Below are 14,116 nucleotides of genomic sequence, written 5' to 3' on the forward strand. Positions count from 1 at the left end.
CCAATGACAATTTTTTGCTGGAGAGTATGTGGAGAGAGGGGAACACTCCTCCACTGCTGGTAGAAGTTAAAACTCATATAGCCGCTTTGGACCTCAGTGTGGCAGTTCCTCAGGAAAGTGGGAATCAGTCTACCTCAATATCCAACAATCCCATTCTTAGACATATACCCAAAACATGCACATTCATACAACAAGGACATCTGTTCCACTATGTTCATAGCAAGATTATATGTAATAGTCAAAACCTGGAAGCAACTTGGATGACCCTCAACTGAAGAATGGATGGAGAAAATGTAGTACATTTGCACAATGAAGTACTACTCAGAAGGAAAAAAAAGAGTTGTTTTTTTAATCTCCCTTTAAACTGTGGTAGTTGAATGACTCAAGTCTAGATCTGAGATCCTTAGAACTAGATCCCCAAAATGAAAGACATTGTGATGTGAGATGGAATTACTGAAGGGGACCAGATTCCACTCTTCTCTCATTTTTGTCTAAGAGAAGAGATTCTTCTTCCAGTATCAGTCTAAAGAATATCCCTGCATTGCCTTCTCTAGTCACGTGTCCATGTCAGCATCACAGGCAAGATGATGATGGAAAGTCATATTGACAGTCCAGTTAGGACCATAGAGACACCGTGCACAAGGAGGCATCTGGGATAACCAAAGAAGGATTCTTGGTATAATCTGAGAGAAGACCCAAGTTTGAAGGGATGAAAGCATTGGTATCTTGTTATTTATCTTTTTTTGAAAAAAAATGTTGTTGTGTGTGGATGAGTTAGAAAGCTAAATAGTTGAAGTGAGAAGGATTGATGCAGACTGGTGATTCTTGACTGTCACCAAAGAGGACTGAATAAGAAGCAAATCCAGTGACACAAAGAGACAGTAATTTGTAGAACATTCATTATAGTTGAATGACAGCAGAATTGGTTTAGAAGTACTGGGGTATGCCTGTAGACTGCTACATGTTGCACACCTGAGTATGATTGCACGGTCTTAATTTTAGACTCAAAATCAAAAGAATAGCACCAAAATGACATAGGAGATAAATGCATGATATGCTCTGCAGAAAAGATGAAGAATATTTTTCCAGTTTAAATTGAGGCCTTTTTATAGAGAATAAAGAATGCGAATAAACCAGATTTCCTCCCCTAGAATCAAATACATTAGCAATGAATTTGTCATGTTAGTGTTACTTGATACACTTACCAATTTAGATTAAAACAATAACAAGTGTAAAAAGAAGAACGGTGCTAAGATATCACTTATGGGTCTGGATAGATACTTTATATATTTACAGCAGCAGCTACATTTTGTATCTCATTATATCATTATCCACACTCAAGAATATCAACAGGATTTTGTCTGATTTAATTAGTAGTAAAAATAGTAAAATTGTAATTTATCAATGGGGAATTGCTAGATAATTAGGCTAGGTGACAGTTCTTGCTTTTTAATTATTCTTCGCAATTAGTTAATCAGTTACCTTTGTATCTACATTCCTGCGACAAACGTTGCCTGTTTTTAGTAGCTCCAGAGTTGCTTTACATTACCCAGACTGCAGCCAAACTGTAGACTATTCAGTTGATTTGTTTATCCTAAAAGAATAAAGTAAGATCATCTGACCATTATGTAATAGTGTTTGATGATTACAATACATACACTTGTGTGTGTGTGTGTGTGTGTGAAAGTTCTTAAAATATAACAAATTTTTTATGTCAGGCTTTCCTGTGGATAATTAATGTGTATTAATTCACTAAATGCTTACACAAATGGATGGATACTATTATTATTTAGCTTGTAGTATTCTGCTATTTCAGATGGTGGAATCAAGAGAGGGGCTAGGGAGTTGTCTTAGCAAATGAGAAAGTTTGCTGAACAAGTGTGTTGAATAATTTTCAAATTCCCAATACCCATGTGAAAAGCCAAACATTCTCAAGTGTCTATCACAGTGGAACAATTGCTGAGGTTTGCTGGCCACTATCCTAGACCTAGGAACTCAGAGGAGAATTGGGCAGACAGTGATATAGTAGGACATCTGATGGTCTCTGGCCTTTGCAAGTTTCCAAGTATGTGCTTACATGCACATTTTCATACATTACACCTGTATACATCTACACACACACATACACGCACACACATACACACACACACATGACACAGAAAGCTGTAGTTTAAACAAACTTGTTATTATTCCAGAATTTATGTGCCAATGTTGTTATAAATCAGTGATTAACTACTCTACAAACATGTGCTGATTTAGGGTGGCTATTCACACAGGACTTCAGAATTCCACAGCTGGTAGAGTTGGCAAAATTTAGTAATGGCATGTTGTAACTAAGAAAGGTTTACTATAGTATTCACTACTTTTCTGATGATTTACATCTTAGAGAAAATGGAAAAGATACTAAATATTGGACATAAAATACACTGTGGAACTGAAAAAATGATTATTTTTTGCTCCATCTCCTTCCGTCTTTTCCAATTAGGATGCTGTGTTAAATTTTATTATATAAAATTTGAATTACATTTTTAATAAATTTTTATACTTCTCTCAGATAACATTAAATGAAGACTGCATTATTCTAAATATTCTGCAAATAATATTTTAGATACAACATTTTCAAATAGATTTATCTTAATAGAGTAAGTGTCTCCTGTTTCTGGCATTGTGTGTCTCCCAGTCATTTTTATTGTGAATCATAATGTGATGATCATTGTCAAGATATAAATCTTGGAAAAAATTATTCTCACACTTAAATGCTGAATTGTTCACTTAAAACATGTGAAGAGTTTTTAAGACTCTCTGAAGGACACTTCCAAATTGCTTTCCAGGAATATGATGGTGCCAGTTTATATTCTCAGCAACAGAGTGTGAAAATACTCATCTTATCAAACACTAATTAGCATGAATATTTTAATTTAAGCAGTCTTGGCACTTTGATATGTGAAAAATTGCATTTAATAGGTGCACAGTTTCAATTATTTGATATTAACAAGAAGAAACAATATCTTGGTAGATTTTGTTTCTTTTATTTATTGCTGGAGTTTTTATTATTTATATTTTTTATTAATTTACTCATAAATAATTTACTCCTCAAATTCCTCTCCACTTTCCTCTAAATTGTCATTGATCTCCCAGTTAAGAATATTTGATTATATTTCAGTGATATAATCTGATTAAATGATACTTTGTGTACTATTTTTGAAATTTTGATTATATGTATGGAAACATCTTCCTCACTATTCAGTAAGAGCTGACTGTATATATTCTAGTGCGTTCATGAATTATCTATTAATCTCAACACTTCTGAATTTCTCTTTATATCAGACATGAGGAAAACTCTTTCTAAAATATGTTTGGAAATACAGGGCATTGAGAAATAAACATATTGACTATTTCCACATTCTTCTATGTCTTCTAAATTGAACATTCTCAAATTGCCGTCAACCCACCCCCATTGCCATGCCCTCAACACACTAACAAAATTTTCTAATTGGAGTGAATTATAGTGAATTAAATATCTCAAAATATCACACAGCGATTTCCATTAAACTTGGTTGAATCTTTGTTTTGATATTTTTAATGTGATGTATTGGTCCTTGAGTATGTCTCTTGTAGGTTATTTTAGGTACAGTAGAGGAGAAATATGATTGCAGCTGGGTAAGTAAGTGTGGAAGAGAGTCTGAATTCCAGAGTTAGGGAGAAAAAGAAGTCCAATGAAATCATTAATTTGATGATATTATAAGAACACGGGAAGCAATGTCTTTAATTATTTTTAGAAACTATTGTGTCAACATAATCTTAGACCATTAGGAATTAGAAGGTGAGGAAACATTTTGGAAATTTGATTTGGTATCTTATTACGCATATAGGATTAAGCCTCAGAATTTACAACTGTATAGTAAGTTTGAGTAGCAGAATTTAGTGAAGAAGCAGATCGTTGCTATTGTTTTAGTTTGTGTATCTTTGAAATTCCTACCTTACAGTATTTGTGTGATGATCATGGTTTAGGGAGCTTGCACTTTGACATGGTCACTGGTGAAAATAAAAGTGGTAATGAGTTTACATCATTCTGATGTCACTTTCCTGATGATGGTCTCTGAAAGTTCTGTTTTGCACTTCCAAAATGTAATTTTGAGAAATTGTAAAATACAGTGAGGATGAATAATTAAAGTACATTGCAGGCATGTATGAAATTATCAAAGAATTAATAAAATATATCTAAAGAGATTATAGTTTCTATGTCAGTGCATAACGGCAATGTCATATTTTCCACCAGATAAGGAAAATTACCTTTCCAGCCTTTGGGACCCAAAAGAACTTTCATGAAAGCCAAAGCAGTGCAACACTGTTATCACAAACTGCATAGAATATTATGATTAACACAAAATTATAGGTAATATTAACAGTCATAATTTCAAATAAGATGATCACTTACCATTAAAACAAAATACATTTAATAACTACAGTTAATTTTTAAAAGCTTAAAGCATTTACCCATCTCTCTTTAACCCAACTTGTGAATGGGAAATTATTGTTTTTAAGTGAGAAAGTATAAAATATACAGACAAAAGTAATAACTAAAAATTTTCAAATGAGAGTTGTAGTTAACATTTTTTAGTCTTTTGAGACAAGACCTGCTGAAGACCAGCCTAGCTTTGTACTTGCTCTATAGCTGAGAAAAACATTGGACTTCCTATCCCCCTGCCTCCACCTCCTAAGTCCTATGTTTGCAGCTATACAGCACTGTGCTAGGCTTATACAGCATGGATGATAGAACTAGAATGCTCAGTGCCTGCTAAGCAAGCACTCTGCCAACTCAGGTACAACCTGAGACCTCCGTGTTTGTTTCTGAAACCTTTTGTGGCCCATTAACTCCATTTAAGCTGTATAGATGGACAGGTATGCCTGTTTTCAGTTTCCCTCGATAGTGTCCACTGTGGACTACTTAATACTAGAATGAATAATTCATGACCATTTCTCTTCATCTACCCCAACTTTCAATTTTTAGCACTGAAATTTTTTAAAGAACATTTTAAATTTTAATGTGTTGGTGGGTAAGCTATCTGTGCATGCCATAACACACGTGTGGAGGTCAAGAGACAGCTTGCAAGAGCTGGTTCTTTCCATTGTGGGTCTCAGGAATTGAACTCAGACTGCTTGGCATGGCAGCAGGCATCTCTGCAGCCCTATTTTTACCTTTTGTGACAACACTGGCATTGAGCATCTCAATTTAATTGTTTTTTGTTTTCTTTCCACTCTCTATTTAGTATGTTCTTATTGATTTGTTGGAGGACCCATCTATAAATATTTTGGTTAACTTTTGAGTGTAGCATACCCTGAACATATGTTCGTTCATTCTGTGGAGGGTTTTGTAATTTTGCTTGTGTGTTATATAAAAATTTTGTTTAAATCTATAGCAAAAATTTGCTAAGACACCATACCAAACTAAAAAGCACCACAAATGAAACAGAACTGAGGGCTATCCGGCATCACTGGGAGAAGTGTGCTAGCTACTTATCTGATAAAGGGTTAATATCAGAACTATGTAAAGTACCAAAAATCTTAGCAAAAAAGAAACAACAACAAAACCATTTGCTCCAATATAAATAGTCAAATGATCTGAATAGATATGAATAGAAAAACAGCCCATGAGTATGTGAAAGTACTCAATGTCATTAGCTAAATGGAATTAGGAATTAAACCTGCAGTGACATTCCCTCTAACCCCAGTTAGAGTGCTAAACCAGAAAGTGACACATGCTGGTAAGCATATGAAGAAAAGCCAGTTCTGATACAGTTCAGAGATAATGCCCGTGAGTCTAGACACTATGGAAATGGGTAACATTTTTTTCAAAAAACTGAACATTTAACTATTTATTCTATGACCCTCTTAACTATTTATTTTCTCATTCTGGAATGTGTCTCAACAGAGAGTAGTTGCAGCATTCAGAATCTGTGTTTCTTTACCGGGACACTAGTCACAATGGCCATGTTGTAGACTCAACTTGGTGGCATGGGTCTGAGGGGATAAATAACAAGTGGCACAATTAAGCCAAAAATAAGGGAGTTCTACCATTTTCTGAAAGATGGCTGGAACTGAAGCCTTGCACATTCTCTCTAATATGTGTAACCTCAAACAAAAATGAGAAGAGCAGAAGGTTCCTGGCACTGGGAAGGATGCTGCTGGTAGGGGAGATGTGAGAATGAAGGCAGGTAATTGGAGATGATTTATGCATAACATGTTGTGTAAGGAAGTGGCCCTTGTTCACATTTATAGTTAATGTACTAAAACACATGCAATTTGTTTTTAGCATTTTAAGATTCTTCATTTTCACTGTTGTCTTTATGGATTGGCTTTCTTGTTTTGTGTAACAAGTATATAAAAAAAGTGAAAATTCAAAACCTGTCTGAATCTTTCCCCATGGTCAAACAAGTATCGTTGGTAAAAAGTTTTAGGGTTTGAATTTTACATATAACTTTTCAATTCAGTGGATGTGGTTTGATTGTCCATTGGAAATCAAAGATACCTTTGTATCCAGTCTTTCTCTGTCCCACCAGCCAGCTTCCAAATAATGACATAGAGACTTTTTTCTAATTATGAAAGGTTAGGCTTGTTCCTAACTAGTTCTTAGAACTTTTTTTAACGTGTGTTCTACCATGAGGATGTTACCTCTGAACTGTTTTATGTGTCTGACTCAGGTGTGTCTGGCTTCTCCCATCATTTTCCCAGCGTTCTCTTTGCTTCCCAAATCCTGCCTAGCTACTGGCCATTTAGCTCTTTATTAAACCAAGCGCAGTGACACTCCTTCACAGAGTGTAAAGGGATCCCATGGCAACACTTGGCTTTTTTGTGATGCGAGTATGCGAATGCTGTAGCACTGTCTTCACTGGCAGCTCCCTGTCCACTGCTTCTCACATTTCCCAAACCCACAGATGAATTGTTATTTGCGCATTGTCTGCTATTTTTGTGAAGCTACTGATTTCTCTTAGATGTTAATAATATGTTACCTGTTGTATGTATTTTTTTCTTTTTTCCAGTTTCTTTTTTTTTTCTTTTCCAGTTTAAATATAAATAAGAAACAAGGTTGCTTCACAAGTCAGTTCCAGGTCCCTCTACCTTTCCCTCCCCTCTTCCCATGCTCTCCCCCAACCCCCCCCCCCCGTTATCCCCTCATTCCCCCAGGGAGGGTGAGGCCCTCCATGGGGGTGTCCATAGTCTGTCATTTCATATAGGGCAGGGCCTAGACCCTTCCCCAAGAGTTCAGGGTGAGAGTGCCCCTCACATTGTTCTATGGGAGTCCAAAATCCGTGTGTATACTTGGGATGGGTACTGATCTGCTGCCCAAGGCTCAATAGATTACCTAGGCCTCCTCACTGACACCCAGATTCATGGGGTCTTGATCAGTCCCATGCTGGATTCCCAGGCTGATGCCTGGGATTCAAGAGTTAACCTTTGTCGGGTCAGCTGTTACTGGGGGTTAAACCAGCCCAGTCTTAATCTCTTTGATCATCAGTCCTCCCTCTCTGTTACTGGCTTTCTTGAGTTCAGCTCAGTACTTAACCAAGGGAGTCTGCCTCTTCTTCGATCAGCCACTAAATGAAGTTTCTGTTCCCCAGACTCTCTGGCCATAGGATTGTAGGCTGGCACTCCCCCGATCTATGTCTAAAATCCATATATGAGAGAGTATATGCCATGTTTCTCTTTTTGTGACTGGGTTACCTCACTCAGGATGGTTTCTTCTAGTGTCATCCATTTGCCTGAGAATCTCATGATTCCATTATTTTTTTTCTGCTGAATAGTACTCCATTGTGTAGATGTACCACATTTTCTCTATCCACTCTTCGGTTGAGGGACATCTAGGTTGCTGTATTTTTTACTTCTTGCTCTTTTAGATTTTTGCATATACTTTTTAAAATTTTGCTTGCATTTTAATTCCAGGAGAACATTTTCATGAAACATTATATATCTACACATACAAATTTAACCACAACTAATGAAAAAATGACCTGTGAATTTGAAAGGGCAAGGAGATGTAAGAAGATATAAAGGGAGGGAAAGGAAGGAGGAAATGGTGCAACTTTTATTATCTAAAAATAAAAGATAATTTAAAAAGAAATGTAGTTTCAATAAGAAATAAAGCTACTCAGTGCATTAAAACATTAGAATTTTGTTCAGAATTGTACTCCTAAATGATTAAACTTAGACAATAATAGAATTTACAGCACACAGAAACTCAGGTCATTAATTATTAGACTAAACATTTGGAAGGAAGAAAATCTGGAGAAGAATTTCTAAAGCTTGTTTTCCTTTCTGTCCTCTTGTGTTTCTATATGTGCAGGAGTCTGTCCCACATTGATTTGTTTTTGTAGATAGCTGAAGCAGAGCTCTGAGTTTCTTCAGCCCCAGAGCAGGCACTGCTCAGTTCAGGGAAATGATGGGAGGGAGGGAGGCAAGAGCATATTTCTAATTGTTCTTTATTATTTTCTCTTCCACCCCCTGGCTGCCAGCCCCCTATTCCTGAACACAGCAGTTCTTTTCAGTTGTTGAGTTTTGTTTTTCTCAGTTTTTTAATCCAATAGTCAACTACTGCCTGGTTTATTCTGTATATTGAAACTAACATGTATTAAATTTATATGTAAATAAGCCTTCCTTTCTATGAATGATTTTAAATTAGTATTCCTTTGTAAAAATTCTAACACTCTATGTAGGAATTTGAATCACTAATTTAGCCTGTTTTATTTTCTTTTCAACGTAAAATATTTATACAAAGATATATTTATTTCATGTTGGGCACGTCTTCCCATATCTTTCTACCCTCTGTTTCCTCATTCTGCTCTGCTTCTATCAGCACCTTTTATTCCCCTAAAGACTTTCATGTCCTGTGTACATATTTATACAAGATCTAGGAACCACAAATAAGAAGACATAGGGTATCTGCCTTTCTGAGACTTGATAGCATCATCTCTAATTGCTTCTATTTTCCTGCAAAGGCATAACTTCATGTTTCTTTGTGGCTAAAATACAATCCCATCATGCATATGTACCACATTTTCGTCATTTATTTGTAGGTTGCTGAATACCTGGGTTGGTTCTATATTTTAACTATTAGATATAACCTAATTGACAAGTATCTTGGTATGCTTAGTTGAAATCCTTTGGAGCCCAGGAGTGATTAAATGGAGTCATATGCTAGATATATTTTCAGGTTTTATTTAAAGGAACATCCATACTGTAACATGTATTATTTTTTGATAAATACATTTAAATTCACCAACATTCTTCTAAGTACAGTTGTAGAAGTATCTCATAAGTCATATAATTTTCTAATGATCATTCATAATTTTATTAAATTCTATTAGTTTATTTAAATTATGAATAATTCAAGAAGATACAACTTTTCAAACTATTAAATGAGAATTTGTGAATTACTATTTTGTTGTTTTGATTTACTGCTGTTGAGAGGTGGGTTCTATATAATACTAATCTTTAATATTTTCCAAGGCTTCCTCTGTTGTCCGCTCATAGACTTTCCATGTGTATTTTACATTCTAATAATCCACTAATTACAGTGCATGGAGTTTTGTATATATCAATTAGCTATTATTTTTATGCCTCAAATGTCGAGATTCCTGGGTTAATTTTTTTCAAAATCAATTTTTCTTTTTGTGGATTTCCTTTATGCCTCTACTGACTTTTCTTGTACCAATATTTTAAGGAGCACACAAATAAATTATAAAATCTACTTAGTGTAGTATTGTTTTCATTATCATAAAATTTCCCAATTTCATAACAATTTTTCTGTATTTATTTTTAGTTTGGTGCTGGGATTAAAACTCTTTGTGTTACTGATGCTACACAAACATTCCTCACCTGTGTTTCTCCCTCAACTCTTCTAGTATTTCTTTTTGCCATAAAATACTTCTTCTGAAACCTGAAAAACTACAGACTCACTTCTGATTGCATTTTTTTATTTTATTGCTAAAGATTTGTTATTAAATACTTTAGTTCTGTCTTAAACATCATGCATCTATTTAAAATACATTTTAAGGTTTTCTGGTTTTGGACTTGTGATTTTAATATGTATTTCTCAGGTTCCTGATATTTTACCTCTTCCTGTAAATTTCAAATGTGCAAAATAGCTCTAGCTTTTTTATTTATTTTTTTCAGTGTTCATTTTTTCCAGCCTCCATTTCACCAATGACATTTTCTTTGTTTTGCTTTGCTCATTATAGATTCTATTTCTATTTTTAGTATTAAAGTCCTTTCAAATTTTTCATTCTTGTTGAAACAATAACAACATTAAACAATAGTAACATCTGTTATGGCAGCGTAAGTCAGTGATTATGATTTTTCTTTAAATTCTATGCATTTTAGTATTTTGTGCACACTTGGTTCAATTTTTTAGGATTTTTGTCTCAACTCATTTCTAACTACACCTTAGTGAATCGTGAATTCCTAACGTGTGTGCATGTGTGTGTGTTAACCACCAAAGAGTTTTTAGCTGTGCACAATATATTTTACATTTCTTTTGTATTCATTATTTATTCTTTGGAGATTCTTCCTAAATTAAATTTTCTCTTCCAGAAGTGCAGTTCTTTAATTCTTTTCTTTCTGTGAGTGTGTGCTGCACTTTTTCTTGTATCTATCTGAAAATATTTCTGTTTTACATTCTGATGAATTGAGTGTGGCTTTTTAGGATAACCACCATGTCTCTCAGAGCAATTCAATATATTTTCATTGTCTTGTGGTGTGTCTTGTTAGTGATGAATGAGGTATCATCTAAATGTTATGCAAAAGTCATCTTTTTCTGGTTTTTCTTTTGTCCTGATTTTTTGTTGTTGTTGTTGTTTTGTTTATTTTTTCAAGACAGAGTTTCTCTTTGTAGCTTTTGAGCCTATCCTGGCACTTGCCATGTAAACCAGGCTGGCCTCAAACTTAAGGAGATCCACCTGCTTAAGCCTCCGGAGTGCTGGCATTAAGGTGTGCACCACCACCGCCTGGCCTGATCATTGTTTTTAAAGACTGTACCCCTCATAATTTCTTCACTTTTCTTTGGAGCTCCTCCTCTGGCCCTCAAAAGATTGTAAAGGTTTATGGATACTTTCATATTCTTGTTAAATCTTTGGACACTGACTTTCATTTCACTAACCCCACCCCACACTCTACTTTAATTTTAAGTGTCTGGCTAACTTTGTATCCTTTTAAATCCTTTCTCCGTGTTCCTTTTCTGCCTGCATCTTAAGTCTTTTTTCTTCTTCTGGCTTTCCTTTTTGCTCATACTCTCTGTATGCACTGTAGTTTTACTCAGCTTCATTCCCTTCACCCTTGAATCTGGATTTTCACATCTGTATTTTTAGAGCATTCCATAGTCAAGTGCTCTGATAGGTCGTGTGTTTCAAAGACTCTCATCTAATTTCCCAAATCCCCTCTCAAGCTCTCTGGAGAAAAACCTTTTGAATCCAGGTATAAAGTCGTAATAAATATATCAGTAATTGCTGTATGTAGCACTAGTGACCAGACCCTGTTTATTATACTACCAAAGGGTAACTGTTCTTTAATCACCTGTTGCCTTAGTCCTTATCAATCATGAGTTTGTCTATGAAGTTCCTCCTCATGGGGAAGTAGAGCAAGGATGAGAGTAGAGGCAAGGCTGATGGGCTTTGTACATATATCTGACTTTACTGTGTGATCTTAATGCAATTTTTCCAAATTACATAAAGTGGCAGAGATAATAATATTCATATCATGAACCTGATAGAAGTATTTAAGGAGGAAAATGCATGAGAAGTGTTCACTGCCCTGCCTGTCATATGATAGGTGTCAAGAAATGTTAGCTTCTTTGACTGTTCGGGATGGGTCTTTCTGCATCTGCTGCAGCACCTCTGCGTAAGGTAGAGCTGCCACACATAATCATTTAATGAGCCTAAGCATTTAATGTTAACCTGCTTAGATATGGCAAATAATTCACTTATGATTAGAGTGCTAGGCATGGTAATTGTTACATGCACAGCATTGTGGATAGATATGTACTTCTTAGCAGTCAATCAAGCAAAACTGAAAAGCAGAAAGATGAAAGTCATAAATGAAAGCATTAGCTATCTTAGAATTTCCTGTATGTATTTGGATATTCTATGGCAAGTTTAAATAAGCATGCTTATGTATTGTTTATGTTTGTATTAAATTTAAATAAATTAGAAAGAGGTTAGATTATAATAAATCATAATTTAAAAAAGAAATGTAATTGGTAGAAGATTTTGAATAAAACACTAAATCAAGATACTTTGCATCATGCAAGTATACTGAATTGGGAGGGCAATAGAAATGTAGATTGGATTGGAAGACTATCAAAAGAAAAATGTATAGCCCATGATTAAATAGTATGTATTGGATTATTAAAGATGTGATGGCACATATAAATTATACTAACCAGATTTAGGCTTAAAACTTAGAATATGAAACCAGGTGTGGCAGCATGCACTTGTAATCCTAGCCCTCTAGAGAAGAAGGCAGGAATGTCAGAAATTCAAGTTTGTCTTCAAACATATAATGAGATCAAGTCTAGCCTAACATTCATAAAGTCCTGTCCCAACTTAAAAAATCTGTTTGAAATATATATCAATAGTTTGACATGACAAGCATAATTATATCCCTAGATATCCTCCTAGAACAAAGCATTTTCTAAAACTTACCCTGCAGTTATGGGTGATTTTCAATGAATCTTGAAGCATACAATAGTAAATATTTCTTGAGATGTATAATATTGGGACTTCAGTTATTGAGTTTTTATGACATGCTGTACTTTGTATTGAAGTTTTACATAGTAAATTTCTTTTGTTCCTAAATACAGGCCTATGGTGGGTTATCAGTCTCATTTTCCAAATGAAGAAACTGAAGCTCAGCAATGTTCAAAACCAAGCCCCAGGTCACACAGCTGCTGTCACTTGTCTGAGACTTCTGCAAGTGTTCCTTATTTGGCCAAAGTAATGATGAGATTCATTTGCACATGCTCCCTGATACAAGGAATATAAAACAGTTTCATTTTAATGTCTAATAGACAAAAGCTGCATGAAAAACTGCACGTTGTGTTCATCAATGTCAACTGCTAATAAAATTGAGGATTAGTTTTCCCCAAACTGTTACTCATGCTTGCCTTATGAAAATATATTTAGAGTGACTGTTATACACAAGTTAGTATGTATAACATTTGCAATAATAGTATAATAGCTAAGGATTTTCTTAATGTTTACCATGTGCTAGACAAAATTCCAAGCACTTAAAATGTGTAAGTTCATTTTATGCTAACAATAACACATGGAACTACTACCCCACTACTCATAGATTACAAAGATGAAATTGAGGCACAAAGAAGCTAAATATATTATACAACATCCCGTGATCATTCAGTTGAGAACTCTGACCAAAACTATATCAGTGGTTTGGAAGAATGCTGGCAGTAACCAGCTAGAAAGTTGTAATAGGACATTTAAGCACATGTAGTACCTGTGATTTATTTGAAAAAATGCAGATTATTTCTTTGGTGATTAATTTTGTACTTTTAATCTTTTCTTGATAATTTCTAAATGTTTATGAATGCTGGAAGAAGGCAATAATAAGTTCCTGTATCTCAGTTACCAGCTTCTACAATTACAGTGTTCTACCTCACTGAAAGTTTCTCAGTTTGCTGCTTTCCTATTCATTTTCTTCATGGTACATTTTAGTAAGTAGGAATTTTATTTAATGAGGTATGAAATATCATTTTTTCCTTTGAATTGCTTTTTAAGTTCTGTCCAAGAAACTTTTTGATGATTCTTAAATTATATATGTATTCAATGTTCTTCCTTTACTATTATCTGTATGTCTATAATTATCTGTCATCCATCTATCAACTACCTCTCCTCATCTGTCTATATATAATCTATCAATTTTCCATCTATTGCATAGATTTAGCTATTATTATTATTTGTTTTATATGTATGACATTATGTATCTTTTATATCCCTAACTCTATCAGTCACCTTTCATTTATCTATTTCTCTACATATTCATATTTTGTGTCACCTTACTGCCATCCACAGGCCTCTAGTAAAACATGGAATAAATATGCGACAATAGT

The 14,116-nt window shown here is 34.6% G+C and overlaps 1 protein-coding gene across 9 annotated transcripts in view; it reads left to right on the forward strand.

Annotated features, from left to right (window-relative positions):
• The window catches only part of Nlgn1 (neuroligin 1), a 926,408-nt gene that overhangs the window by 71,059 nt on the left and 841,233 nt on the right, over positions 1-14,116 (forward strand). The gene's annotated exons all lie outside the window — the stretch shown is intronic.

This window comes from Mesocricetus auratus, unplaced genomic scaffold (assembly GCF_017639785.1).
Source record: "Mesocricetus auratus isolate SY011 unplaced genomic scaffold, BCM_Maur_2.0 Super-Scaffold_100011, whole genome shotgun sequence".
NCBI lineage: Eukaryota > Metazoa > Chordata > Mammalia > Rodentia > Cricetidae > Mesocricetus > Mesocricetus auratus.